This window comes from Garra rufa, chromosome 7 (assembly GCF_049309525.1).
Source record: "Garra rufa chromosome 7, GarRuf1.0, whole genome shotgun sequence".
Taxonomy (NCBI): domain Eukaryota; kingdom Metazoa; phylum Chordata; class Actinopteri; order Cypriniformes; family Cyprinidae; genus Garra; species Garra rufa.
Window position 1 is genome coordinate 24,106,766 of NC_133367.1, and position 13,325 is coordinate 24,120,090.

At 45.4% G+C, this 13,325-nt stretch overlaps 1 pseudogene; it reads right to left on the reverse strand.

Annotated features, from left to right (window-relative positions):
- Window positions 1–9,607: 9,607 nt before the first annotated feature.
- LOC141338051 (amine sulfotransferase-like) lies at window positions 9,608–11,200 on the reverse strand (annotated as a pseudogene).
- Between the last annotated feature and the right edge of the window lie 2,125 nt (window positions 11,201–13,325).

The window sequence follows — 13,325 nt, forward strand, 5'->3', positions numbered from 1 at the left end:
AGATCTTAGTGTTTTGGTTTCTCCCTCATTGTCTGCACCTGTGTGTGTGTAATCAGCCTGTGTATTTAGTGTGTGTGTTTTCACCTCATTGCTGTCGGTCTTTGATGTTCATTGGATGTTATCCCCTGGTGTTCCTGTGTCTGCCTGTATTCCATTGGATTTATTAAATGTACGTCTTTTTATTACGTCATTGTTCGTGTGTTCCTGCCTGATCCGTGACAGGAACTAATTTCAGGCGCTGCGTGATATTACTGCGCCTGCTGCGTCAAAAGGCACAAAATTATTTTTTTCTCTTATTCCATGGATTTTACCCGTTTAGGGTGACCATACGTCCTCTTTTACCCAGACATGTCCTCCTTTTTGGCTATAAAATTATGTACGGGGGGATTTTGTAAAATATCATAAAATGTCCGGGGTTTTACCTCATTTCACTGACCGTCATTAATTCAACACTTTAAATGCAGCCACTGTCCACCGGCATTATTCTGAGGTACCTGTCTGATGATGTGAAAGACCCAATTGTCAAAACAAAACAAACGAGGAGCTGCCCTGCAAGAGCTGTGTGTCACTAACATGCCGAAATGCTGAAACGTGGGCTATCTCTTTCTTCTTATTTAAGCATTTTATGTATTATTTATTTATGTTTGTATTAGGCCTGTATAAAGAAAAGACTAAGAGATATGATATTTTTTACAAGGCATTAAGGTTGTGATACAAGATTCAGTTCAAACAGAAAGAGAATTTAAATAAATATTTGATTTCTAAAAGCGCTAAAAGCTGTCATTACTGAGCACTTGGGTGGGTCACCCCATCCTGAGGTCACCCCATCACTTGGGCGGGTCAAGCCCATCCTGAGGAGGGTGTCCTCTTTTTGGATTCTCAGAATATGGTCACCCTAGTTTACCTCCGCTTGCTACCAGTGTTTTTATGCAAGGTTCGTGCCAAGGTTTACTTATTGAACCTGTGTTTTAGCGCCACTCAGTGGACATTTCTTTTTGAAACTGCCGCGAAACGTGCAGGGTAAAGACTAGAAGGGAGACATGATTCGCTACTGGACATGCGCACATCAGTCTAACGTTATTTTTTTTCACACTGTACAACAGTTTTTATTATAGTAAGGGCTAAGTTTAGGGTTGGGGTAGGTGTAGACGTTAAAAAACACAATCTAATAGGTAGAGGTGCAGTGAGGTACGTAAAAACAGTGCTGCAAAAAAGTACGTATTTTTATTACATGGTTTGCATCTTTTATACCTGTTATGACAATTTCAATTTTTTTTCTCTGTTATGACAACGTTACAGGAACATCCCAATCTACAATTGTAATAACATTATGAGACCCTTATACAGTATTTCTAAAAACTTAATGCTGTAAGAAAGTTTTCATTTACAAATTATATAATGTTCTGAGAATGTTGTTCCAAGAAGGTTCTCTTACGAGAGGTCTCTCGTACTGCGTAAGTATCTTACGCTAGGGGGAAAATCCTTTTCCGCGAGAGATATTGAAGCCAAAAAATTATCCTTAATTTTGTATTAATGTAAAACGCGTTGCAGCAGTGTACAGACATAGGCGAAACAGCTTGCGCGCCTATTGGCTGCTCTGCGGCAACTGCAGCAGCCTATTAGAGCGAGGCCTGACGCGACGCCAGAACCAATGGGGGCATTTCGCGCCCTTTGCGTCGCTTCGCGCCCTTTTCGTAGCTTCCCGCCTAAAAGGGCGTGGTCTAGACCTATAAGGATCGCTCGTAGGCAACTATTATCTGATTTTTCATCCTTCAAGCGAAGCACACGCATCGCTGGAGCCGGAGAAGAAGCCGCCGTCGACTGCAAGCATCTCAACGGGACGAGCCATTGGAGCTGCTGGCCACGCCGCCTTCCGTGCCTTCCTGCTGCGCTTTCCGGCGCCTATATCCTTTATAATCTACAGTGTGTGTCGCCGCCGCGATACACACTGTTTCTCTAAAAAATAGCAAAGCGTCTTTTTTAAGATGCTTTCATACGGCTCGTGCAGATGCCAATGGCGACTCTGAGGACTTGCCTTGCCTTCTTCACTGAGACTGCTCCCCCGCCCGCCGCGGTGTCGCGCCGTAAAAAGCGCCGTGCCCAGCGGGCCCCGGATCCTTCCCCCAGCCGACAAAGCTCGCCGGTTCGCCCGCCTGCTTCATCGACCTCGTCAGCCTCTGTTCCGGACGTAAAGCGGCCGCTGTCTGCCACCGCTTCAATCGACGCCGCTGACGAGGGGGGCCATGAAGGAGGAAGAGGATTTCCGTTTCCCGTCAAAGCGGGAACGCGCATGCTGCTCAGAAGAGGCGATAGCAGCCCACTTATGTCTGCCCTCCGCTGGACGGCGTGCTAAGTCGGCCCTCCCCTCTAAAGCTTGCCGTCAGACGTTGCTGAGAGGCACCCGTGGCTAACGCTTTCTGACGTTTTTCTCGTCTGGCCGCCGCCCCGCCAGACGCGGCCCGCGGCCCAGGATTGAGTTGAAACCTGAGCCTCCGAAATCATCCTAGCACAACTAGGAAAACGACGGTGTACGAGTCCCGCTGTTGCCGGACCCCCACCAAAGTTATTCGCTCGTCCAGTTCCAGGAAATGTGACTGTTCCAGTGTTTTCTGCAGCCAACAAACCGGCTCCGTCGCCCGTTTGCCTGCACACAAAAGTCGTTCCCACGGCTACACAGATAAACCCCCAATAAAGTGTATTGTCTGGTGTCCCGGCCACGGCCGATGGTGTTTCACGTGTCGTAAGAATGCCCACTAACCAGTGCTCATCTCTACACACAAGCACAGCGCACATAAAATCGACTCAGATCGATTGCGCTTCACAACCGGCCACGGCCGATGGTGTTTCACGTGTCGTAAGAATGCACTAACCAGTGCTCATCTCTACACACAAGCACAGCGCACATAAAATCGACTCAGATCGATTGCGCTTCACAACCGGCCACGGCCGATGGTGTTTCACGTGTCGTAAGAATGCCCACTAACCAGTGCTCATCTCTACACACAAGCACAGCGCACATAAAATCGACTCAGATCGATTGCGCTTCACAACCGGCCACGGCCGATGGTGTTTCACGTGTCGTAAGAATGCCCACTAACCAGTGCTCATCTCTACACACGAGCACAGCGCACATAAAATCGACTCAGATCGATTGTGCTTCACACGTGGTAAATGTGCCCGCTTCACAGTGGCCACAGACACCACATTATGCACGTCAAACGGTTTCTGTAAAAACGAAACCAAAAGTGCATTCGCTCTATGCAGGCGAACGTTGTTTGGAGTGTGTTAAATGTGCCCGCTGCCCCACAGCCACATCAACACACAGACATAATAGTTCCCGCTATCAGCGTGCCCCATGCCTCAAATGTCACGAGCACGTTTTGCATGAAATCAACGTGCATTCGCTCCATGCAAGCGAACGACGTTTGGAGTGTGTTAAATGTGACTGTTCCAGTGTTTGCTGCAGCCAACAAGCCGGTTCTGTCGCCCGCTTGCCTGCACACAAAGGTTGTTTTCACGGCTACCCAGATAAACCCCCAATAGAGTGTATTTTCTGGAGTCCCGGCCACGGCCGATGGTGTTTCACGTGTAGTAAGAATGCCCACTACCTAGTGCTCATCTCTACACACAAGCACAGCCTGTCACACAGGTCTTGTGCACATAAAATCGACTCAGATCGATTGCGCTTCACATGTGGTAAACGTGCCCACTTCTCAGTGCCCACAGACATCACATTATGCACGCCCCAAGGTTTCTGTAAAAACGAAACTAACGTGTATGCAGGCGAACGGTGTTTGCAGTGTGTTAAATGTGCCTGTTGCCACACAACCACATCCACACACAGACATAATAGTTCCCGCTATCAGCGTGCCCCACGCCCCGAATGTCACGAGCACGTCTCTGGTGCCACAGCACACCGAAACCACTCTGTTACTGAAAGAACGGAGCGCGCTTCGTATTCAACCTCTAGCTATTCATGCAAACGCATGGAAAAGCTTCCAGGGGTTTCGAAATGGGTGCTGGACATTATAAAAGGAGGCTATTCGCTACAGTTTCACCGACGCCCGCGCCGCTATACAGCGCGCGTCGAGACCACAATGCAGACAGAAGCAGCACACCTGCTTCGAGCCGAAGTGGCGAAACTATTGAGCAAAGGGGTCATAGAGCCCCTTTCTCAAGCTCAAAGCGATGGAGGGCTGTACAGCAGATATTTCCTGGTACCGAAAAAAGACGGTGGTCACAGACCCATATTAGATCTAAGGCAACTGAACAAAGCGCTGGTGAAGCGTCGGTTCAGGATGCTCACGACCAGAAAAATCCTCGCGCAAGTTCGCCAAGGAGACTGGTTCGTGTCAGTGGATCTGAAAGACGCGTATTTTCAAATACAGATAGCGTCACGTCACAGGCGATTTTTGAGATTCGCCTTCGAGGGCCAGGCATATCAGTACACAGTCCTGCCGTTCGGTTTGTCCCAGGCACCCCGTACATTTACGAAGTGCATGGACGTCAGAAAACTTCCTTCCTGGGCACAGAATTGGACTCGCTGTCAATGATAGCGCGGCTGTCACCACAGCGCGCAGCAGACATTCAGCGCACAGCGGGCTCGTTCCGCTGCGGCGCGTCTGTCCCGCTCAAAAAATTTCAGAAAATGCTGGGTCTCATGGCCTCAGCGTCATCAGTTCTGCAGCTGGGTCTGCTATGTATGCGCCCACTGCAGTTCTGGCAGAAAGTGCGCGTCCCGCGTCAAGCATGGGCGTCCGGTCGGCTTCGCCTCACGGTCAATCAGAAATGTGTCACAGCCCTGAAACCGTGGAGAGCAGTCGACTGGTACCAGTTAGATGTAAGCCTGGGGACTTCTTTGAGAATAAAAGTGGTGTCTACAGACGCGTCCACCTCGGGATGGGGGGCTCTGCTCGAGGGCAGACCGTCTTTTGGCCAGTGGCCAGAATGGAAAAAGCTCCTGCATATCAACTGCCTCGAAATGCTGGCAGTACAGAACGCGCTGACGCGCTTCTGTCCCCAAATAAAAGGAAACCATGTACTAGTCCGCTCGGACAACATGTCAGTGGTTTCCTATATAAATCGCCAGGGCGGTCTCAGGTCCAAAAACCTAAACAGACTTGCAGAACGCCTCCTGGTATGGGCTCAGCGCAACCTGCACTCGCTGAAAGCAGCGCATGTGCCGGGGCTTCTAAACATAGGGCCAGACAGACTGTCCAGGAACAATGTTCCAGCAGGCGAATGGTCTCTACACCCACAGACAGTACAACTACTGTAAAAAAAAAATAAAAAAATTCGGCAGAGCGGAAGTAGACCTGTTTGCGTCTCCAAACAACGCTCACTGTCTGGAATTTTACTTAAAAGCAGAGACGCGCTGGCCCACGAATGGCCCCGCCGTCATCTCTATGCTTTCCCCCCCGTCTCTCTCCTACCTCAGGTGATAGAGAGGGTCAGGGAAAAAAGGATGTTCAATACTGCGGATAGCGCCGTTTTGGGAAAACCAGCCCTGGTTCCCAGCGCTGATGCAGCTGACGAGCACCGCCCTGTGGCTGATACCAGTGAGGAGAGACCTTCTCTCTCAGGCCAGCGGCTCGATTTGGCATCCTCACCCAGAGCTGTGGTCCCTTCATGTCTGGGCCACCAGCGAATATATGATGAACTCCCTAAAGGAGTATTGAACACGATCACGCAGGCTAGAGCCCCTTCTACGAGACGGCTCTATTCCTCAAAATGGTCAGTGTTTTCGGGCTGGTGCGCAGCCCGCGGCTCGTCACCTACTAACTGTGGTGTGATGGAAGTGCTTTCCTTTCTACAAGAGCTGCTGGACAAGGGCAGAACCCCGTCCACGCTCAAAGTCTATGTGGCGGCTATAACAGCGTTTTCGAGCACAACGCTAGGTCAGTCAATAGGAAGGAACGATTTAGTTATTCGCTTCCTGAGGGGAGCTAGAAGACTGAATCCCCCCAGACCTCCCTCAGTCCCCGTATGGGACCTTTTCTGTGGTACTAGAGGCCATGAAAGGTGGACCATTCGAGCCTCTGCAGACGATTGATTTGAAATACCTGTCTCTTAAGACTGTGTTTCTGCTGGCTCTCGCTTCAGTGAAGCGCATAGGGGATTTGCACGCACTCTCGGTGAGCGCGACGTGCAGGGAATTTGGACCTAATGACTCTAAAGTCATACTCAAACCCAAACATGGTTACGTTCCAAAATCACTCAACACACCGTTTAGGGCACAGGTCATCGCGCTGTCAGCCCTACCGGTCAACGATGAGGAAACGGACGCGAGCCTCCTATGCCCAGCCAGGGCATTACGAGCTTACATGTCTCGCTCGTCTGCTTTTAGACAGAGCAGCTTTTTGTTTCGTTTTATGGGCGTCCCAAGGGACTGGCCGCGGCGAAACAGAGCTTATCCAGTTGGATAGTTGATGCTATTGCGTTGGCATATGCTTCCAAAGGCATGCAGTGCCCGCTAGGTGTCATAGCACATTCCACGAGGGGCGTGGCCTCATCGTGGGCTTGGTCAAGTGGATTGCCTTGCAAGATATTTGTACGGCGGCGGGCTGGGCCTCTCCGTCTACATTTATAAGGTTTTACAACCTGGAGGTTCCCGCCTTACAGGCCAGATTACTGTCAGTCTAGATGTTCAGTGTTGTCTGACCTGATGTTATCAGCTCGGGATGCTGCGTCTACTGAGCACAGCTCTAGGGTCGACAGTGAAAGTAATAGCACAAGATGTGTCTGGGCAAACTGTGTTAAGACCCTTATTCTTACGTCAGCTCAGGCCGTAACCCCGCCCTGTATGTACGTTTACTTAGCGTCTGAGTGACGCTGCACTATGTGGAAGAGTGCGGCGTTGCCCCTCCCTCTTCCCCGGACTCCCTGTGAGTTCTATAGGTGATTATGAACTGTATGAACCCCGGGCTTTCGCCCTTGGGTCTTTGGTGTCAGATCTCAGCATGCACGGCGTTTTACACTGGGTCCCCTAGCGTAAGATACTTACGCAGTACGAGAGACCTCTCGTAAGAGAACGTACTCGGTTACTAACGTAACCTCGGTTCTCTCTAGAGAGGGAACGAGTACTGCGTATCTTGCCGTGCATGCGCACGCTCTGGTTGCTTCGATGATGAAAAACCAGATAATAGTTGCCTACGAGCGATCCTTATAGGTCTAGACCACGCCCTTTTAGGCGGGAAGCTACGAAAAGGGCGCGAAGCGACGCAAAGGGCGCGAAATGCCCCCATTGGTTCTGGCGTCGCGTCAGGCCTCGCTCTAATAGGCTGCTGCAGTTGCCGCAGAGCAGCCAATAGGCACGCAAGCTGTTTCGCCTATGTCTGTACACTGCTGCAACGCGTTTTACATTAATACAAAATTAAGGATAATTTTTTGGCTTCAATATCTCTCGCGGAAAAGGATTTTCCCCCTAGCGTAAGATACTTACGCAGTACTCGTTCCCTCTCTAGAGAGAACCGAGGTTACGTTAGTAACCGAGTACGTTTTCTCTTACTCTTACGAGAACCTCAAATTGCATCAAAAAACGTTCTGAGAATGTTGTTATAAGACCATTTTCTCTTAACATGACAAAAACCTCAATCATGTACAAATAACATCAAAAAAGGTTCTGAGAATGTTGTTATAAGAACGTTTTTTCGCACCGTTAGCAATTAATTATAGCAGATAACTTTGAAGGTGGTTTATTAAGTTTTAGTTACATGGTCCTGGACTATCATTTTCATTGGGCCCTATGGCCAGGTGTCAAGTATTCCCTGGGGTAGACAACAGAATCAGGACTGTTGAAGTGAAAGCTGGAATGGGTGAAAGAAAGGTAACTTGATGCTTTCTTCATCTTTAGTGTTGTGTGCATACAGTGCCTTGCGAAATTATTCATACCCCTTCATTTTTTTCACATTTTGTTATGTTGCTGCCTTATGTTAAACTACTTTAAATTACTTTTTTCCCACATCAATCTACACTCCCTACTCCATAATGGCAAAGCAAAAAATAGGTTTTTAACATTTGTGCAAATTTATTAAAAATAAAAAACTGAAAATATCCCATTGCATAAGTATCCATACCCTTTTCTGGGACACTCGAAATTTAGCTCAGGAGCATTCATATTGCTTCTAGATGTTACTACACTTGGAGTGGAGTTAAACTGTGGCAAATTCATTTGAATGAGTATGATTTAGAAAGGCACACACCTCTCAGAAAAGGTCTAACAGCTGAAAATGCATATCAGAGCAAAAACCAAGTCCTGAGGTCAAGATAACTGCCTGTAGAGCTCAGTGACAGATTGCGTTAAGGCAATGATCTAGGGAAGAGTTCAGAAAAAAAAATCTGCTTCATTGAAGGTTCACAGAAGCATGTAGCCTCCATTATCCATAATGGAAGACGATTGGAACAACTAGGACTCTAGAAAATGTCTGCCAGCCAAGCTGACAGAGCTTGAGAGGTGAAAAGGTGAGGCAAAGAATGGCAGATAATTGCCAAATGCAGATGTGCAAAGCTTGTCACCTCACCCAAAAAGACTTGAGGCTGTAAAGGTCCTTCAACTATGTACTGAGTTAAGGGTATGAATACTTATGCAATGTACTTATTTCAGTGTTTTATTTTTAATAAATTTGTAAAATTAGCAAATCTGTTTTTTTGCTTTGTTGTTATTATGGTGTATGGAGTGTAAATTGATGTGGGGAAAAACTAATTTAAAGCAGTTTAACATAATGCTGCAACAAAACAAAATGTGAAAAAAAATGAAGGGGTATGAATACTTTTGCAAGGCACTGTATAATATATGAACCAAAGAAGTAAATATATGTACTTCAGCTCATGTTAACTGTTATCTTTCGGAACTTATATTTTGTTCGATTGATATTCATTGTTTAAAGATACTTGTGATTAATTTGTGTTCATATATTGTTTGCTACCTTTCATTGTAAGAATTTACTGCGTTTATTGTATTGCTTTATTCAAATTTTGTTATTATGCTTGTTTCAGACCACACATACATGCACTCACGGAAATACCAGTGTACTCAACAATCATTGAACATTGATGGAACTGCTGCAGAGAGAATAAAAAGCATCTAAGAACTTTAAGCTGCATCTTCATGTCTCTGATCGGACGTCTGTGGTGAACTGGTCCCCCACTGGCAACCCCAACTGGTTTTAGCTAAATCAGTTTTTATTGTTTTGCAGTTTTGAATGTAGATTAAACTATAAAGCATTAATAGAATAAGATATTTCAAATAAAAGACATGTACATATAGTCCACAAGTGAAAATAAGCTGAACATGTTTAAACATTTACATGCTTGGTTTTGTGTCTTTCTCTACAAACAATGAAGCTGACTTCAAAAAACACACGCTAAGAAATATAATGAAGCATAAATAATGAATTCAGTGTGAAAGCTGTTTATAATAAGTTAATAACAAGTTTCTGTGTGTATCTCAGTGCTGACCTCTGCTATAGAGTTAGCCTACCTAACCGACTTTTTCGAAGGAACTAAACCATTTTTATGAAGTAAATATGCTAACTCAACAGAAGTGTGTCAGTTACAAATAAAGAAAGGATCATGGTCATGAAGTATGTGATTTGATGTAAAATGGTTGTCACAGCTCATGCAATTCTGAGATGTCCCAGATCATGTTCAGAGGTACATCCTTCATTTTTTCTTGGTAGACACGGTCAAAACATTCATTCTGAGCCACCGTTAAAGAGTTCTTCCAGTCCCCAACTGTTCCTGTAACACAGCAGGTTGAAAACATTAATATAACATTTTCCCCATGCCGCTGATATTAGATATTTATTACATACATAATGAACTAATGAAATAATGAAGAATTTCAAAAGTGTTCTGTCACTTCTAGAACAGATGTTGCATTAATAATAACTAGACTGTCTATAAAGTTGAATAATGATAATGCTTGTATGATTATGATAAACCTTTGTCTGACCTTTGCGCAAAAAAAAATCCTTTTGGAGAGTCTGTGATGATCTGAGGAAGGAAGTCATAGTTGGCCAAAGGGTCTTTCTTCATGTGCTTGAATGTGGCTTCCTGCACCACTTTATCGATCGTTGCATCTGAAAGACTCTTTCCCACAAACTCACAGATTTTCACAATGACAGATCTGAGGTCCTAATAAAAGATTTGTACATTTCACCAGTCAGTCTACAGAGGTTCATATCTAAGAACAGTACAATAATTTAAAATAAGTTTGATGGAAAGGTCAAAGAGTCAAACCAGTCTTACCTTGATCATTTCTTCATAAGTAAGGATCAGGATGTTGTATTTGTCTTTATTTGTGATCCATCCTTTAACATGGTCAAACCAACAGCCACCAACCACTAACCAGACACAACACTCAATATATTAATATTTATATAAACATTCTCTATATCAGTAAATGTAAGTATATGTATAAGTAAAAACAAATATCCTGATCTCTTACTGCTTCCTGTGAAGAATTTTTCCAGCATCTCATCAAAGTTCTCAGAAGAATCCAGGTCTTTGATGTTGTTGGAAAAATGGAAATATGACGCCATGACATCTTTCGGGTTTCTCATGACATAGATGACCTGACAGTGAAGACAGATGTATTAAAACCTGTGCATGACATCAAGCAATCGACTGATGAAGATATACATACTTTTCCTTTTCTTTGCAGCATTTTGGGCATCAGCGGCTGGGTTAAATGGGAACAGAAGAGTCTTGGGAGATGGACGTGTGTTGAAATCTGTCCCCATAACCAAATACTCTAGCCAGGGCACCTGCTTGATTGTGATTTGGTTGGCTTTGTCCGGGAAATCTTCTGCATATATTAACGTCATGATCCGTTGGGTCCATACCGTACCTGAGAGACCAGAGTTGAGCATATAACACACATTGAATTTGATTGTTCTGTTAACATTAAACATTTACATGGCAATGAAAAGTTCATACTGCTCCGTTAGTTTGATTAGTAGCAAGTATGCTGAAAGTTTGACAACAGATTTTTGAAATAGACATGTTATAAATACAGCCCAACATCTCACTTACCAGATTTCGGGAAGGTAACAACAAAGACATCATCATCCTTTGTTTCAAAATCCATTATACCATCAATATATTCTGGAGTAGCATCGTGATTGCCTACCAAACTTAAGACAGTTCCTTTGTAGGTGAACATTTTGTCGCTAAGAATTTTGTATTCCTGCTGAGCCATGTTTGAGATCTTACTAGTGATGTTATGCCTGATACTGAGGCTTGTGTTGAGAATGTCAGGTATTTAAAGCTCAGATGCCTGTTTGTTTTATTTCCAGTGAAGTGACATCACTGCTGATGTTTGAAGTCTTGTTTGATTGCTGTGCTTTGAGAAATGTAACACTTTTGGCAGAATTGAGCCATATGTACCCTCTGTTCAACAAAAGCACTGCTCAGTTACAAAATGACAAAACATTATGTCCAGTCCCCTAATTGAGAACTAAATGTTCTATATGTAATAAAAGAATTAAACATCAAATAATAAATGGTCATAAACAGGTTTAGAAGGAAAGGTTGCATTTAGTTAAATAGGTGATGAGGCAGAAAGTTTACTTTTAGGGTATTGAGGTTAACCCCATCGGGAAGAACACTTTTTTGTAGTTTTAAATGTAGATGAGAATATGAAGCAATATAGAGATTGATGCACAAACTACATTACCTTCATCAAAAGCAAACAAACAGGAACATTAGCAACTTATGAATTGAACGTGATGGTGAACTAAATTTAACATGTAGGCTACTACCTTGAAACCATTGAGGGTGTTTCTTTTAATAATTGATGTCTCCCAAGTTCTGTTATTCGTGCCGTGGTTTTGTTACCAAGTAATCGGGGTAGCTCACAGCGCCATCTTCTGGTGAAAATATTCGCTATACCAGTGGTTCCCAACCACGTTCCTGGAGGCCCCCCAACACTGCACATTTTGCATCTCTCCTGTCTGATACAATGGCTGTATCCGAAATCGCCCCCTAGGGGACAGACATTTTAAGTGGTGTTTGAAACCATAGTGAACGTTCTCGAGTGCACTCATTCAATCCCACAATGCACCGCAAAAACGAGTGTACAACCGATGTACACTCAACGTCTAGAGATAACCCATAATGCACTGTGAGAGTCGTGCGTCGATTAAATTTCCTGTCTCGCCAAAAGATGGCGCCTGCAGCTGAATCATCTATCCCTTCATTTTACAACGCGCTCGTCCACTGTGTACTACAGCGTACAACACAGGTACAAGTTCGTTGTAAATTGATTATTAAATTGTTTAAATCGGGTTCATACATAATTTCCGTGACAGAGTTCAAAATAAATCCTTTAATCTTACTACTGGAACTTCCCCATCCCTGGTGAAAAAAACAGCTAAAACCAGCCTAGGCTGGTTGGCTGGTTTTAGCTGGTCATAGCTGGAAGGCAGGCTGGTTTTAGAGGGGTTTTGGCCACTTTTCCAGCCTGGCCAGAGAGATAACCCATCATGCGCTGTGAGAGTCACGCGCCGATTGAATTCCCGCGTCTCGCCAGAAGATGGCGCCCGCAGCTGAATCATCCATCCATTGATTTTACAATGCGCTAGTCCACGGCTTAATACAGCGTAAAACACAGGTACGAAAAAAAACAGCTAAACCATCCTAGGCTATCTGGTTTAAGCTGGAAGTAGTTGGTTTTAGCTGGTAGCCTGGCCAGGCTGGTTTTAGCTGGTGGTTTCCCAGCCTGACCAGCTAAGATCAGCCTGACCAGCGTGGGCAGGCTGGAAAAGTGGCCAAAACCCCTCTAAAACCAGCCTGCCTTCCAGCTATGACCAGCTGTGACGCGGCATCAGAAGAATCGAGAGACATAGGATCCATGTGCAAGAGTTTATTATCAAAAGACAAATCAAACAGGCTTAGGTCAACAACGGCAAACTGGTGTGGTGAAGGAAAATCCAGAAGAGTAGTCAGAGTCCATGCAATGGGGTCGAGGCAGGCTGAGATCAACAACAGTAGTCCGTAGGGAAAGCGTGGGTCGATAAAGGGCAGGCAGAAAAGGTTCACACACAGTATATCCAGTCCGGTTGGCAGCAGTAAGACAGTCCAATGAATAACGCTCAGGATTGGGTACATAACCGACAAAACTTCGCAGTGAATGAGCTGGCGTGGCACGCTCTTATGGCCGCCATAGAGGAAGTGAACCGGGAGACCCGGAACTGGAAATGAGCGTTCCCAGGCACGGGATTGTGGGTAATGTAGTCAATATTCAGGTGAAGGTTCCCGCTGGCGCGGGATAGAGGGAGCCACAGAGACCGCGCTTGTGACAGAGCCCCTCCCCTGCGAGTGCC